Source organism: Echinops telfairi, unplaced genomic scaffold (assembly GCF_000313985.2).
Source record: "Echinops telfairi isolate 266 unplaced genomic scaffold, ASM31398v2 ScPeMD7_1;HRSCAF=3_0, whole genome shotgun sequence".
Lineage (NCBI taxonomy): Eukaryota > Metazoa > Chordata > Mammalia > Afrosoricida > Tenrecidae > Echinops > Echinops telfairi.
The window spans coordinates 3560319-3561935 of NW_022103896.1; positions in this window are offsets into that span (position 1 = coordinate 3560319).

A 1617-nucleotide genomic window follows, 5' to 3' on the forward strand; every position below is an offset into this window, starting at 1 on the left:
GAATTGTGACAAATGGAAATGGAGCACACATTCCTGAGGGGGCTCCTGCACGGCTGCGAGTGTCCCTCTAATCCAGCGGTTCTCAACCTGTGGGTTGCGACCCCTTTGGGGGTTAAATAACCCTTTCATAGAGGTCGCCTGATTCATAACAGTAGCAAAATGACAGTTATGAAGTAGCAAAGAGAATAATTTTATGGATGGGGGTCAGCACCACATACGGAACTATATTAAAGGGTGGCGGCATTAGGAAGGTTGAGAGCCACCTCAATCTTTCCATCCCAACTATCGTGTGTTGATAAAGCAAACACACTTGATTTAAGGCAGGGTCCATTTGGATATTTATAACATCGTTCGAGGGCCATGTGCTCCGATGTGGAATGAACCCCCACCTCATATGAAGGCTGGAACTGCCGCTCTGGGGTGAGCTGGGAGTGATTCACAGGCTGACAGAGGGCCCGGGTCAGATATTCTTTGTCCTAGATGTGAGGGAACAAGTTCTCAGAGTCCCCAAGTACCCACTACGGTATGGTGGCAGGGAGTCACTGAGGTGCCAGCTCCACTCAATGCACCCCGATGGCACGGCCTACTTGGAGACGGTGTCTCTACTCATCACCCAGGCAGAGGCAACGAGAACAACCGGACGTGTCCGCAACATGTGAAGACGGCAGCTGGTGCTCACGGGCTCCCAGGTCTACCAGTTAGGGGATCACAAGGACTGCGTTCCCTCTAGGCCAGCCGTTCTCAACCTGGTGGGTCTCGACCCCTTTGGGAGTCGAATGACCCTTTCACAGGGGTCGCCTAAGACCATCGGACAACACATAAATATTTCACAATATATAATTACATGTTGCTTTGTGATTAATCGCTGCACTTTAATTATGTTCAATTTGTAACAATGAAAATACAATCTGCATATCAGATATTTACATGACGATTCATAACAGTAGCAAGATAACAGTTTATAAATAGCAACAAAAACAATGTTATGGTTGGGGGTCACCACCACCTGAGGAGCTGTACTAAAGGGTCACAGCATGAGGAAGGTGGAGAACCACGGCGCTAGGCCATTGTTTCTGAACTAGCCAGCCCTGATGGTCGTGGTTCTTCTTGGCACACAGGCAAGGGCATCCAGAAGACCCTTCTCACTGGGACCTACCATTTCTGCACGCAGCCTCCTCTCCCGTGAATCCCCAAACTCGGTTTAATGCTCTGTGGCTGCCTGGTTTGCCCTACCTGGCCTCTACCTCCAGTCAATTGAAGGATCTTGATCCTCACATAACCCTAGAGCAGTGGTTCTCACCCTTGGGGTCGAACAACCCTTTCACAGGGGTCGCCCTATTCATAACAGTAGCTAAATGACAGCTATGAAGTAGAAATGAAAGTATTTAATGGTTGGGTGGGTCACCATAATATGAGGAACTGTATGAAAGGGTCGTGGCATTAGGAAGTTTGAGAGCCACTGCCCCAGAGGGTTAGGAGACAATCGAACATCACTGCCCCAAGCCATCACCGAGCTCACTGAACTAGGGATTTTCAGTTCCTACGGTCCTTTTCCAAAAGAGAAAGAGGGGTTTCAGCAGAAAGGAGGGTCTTCACTGTGACCAGGAGGCCAGCAGC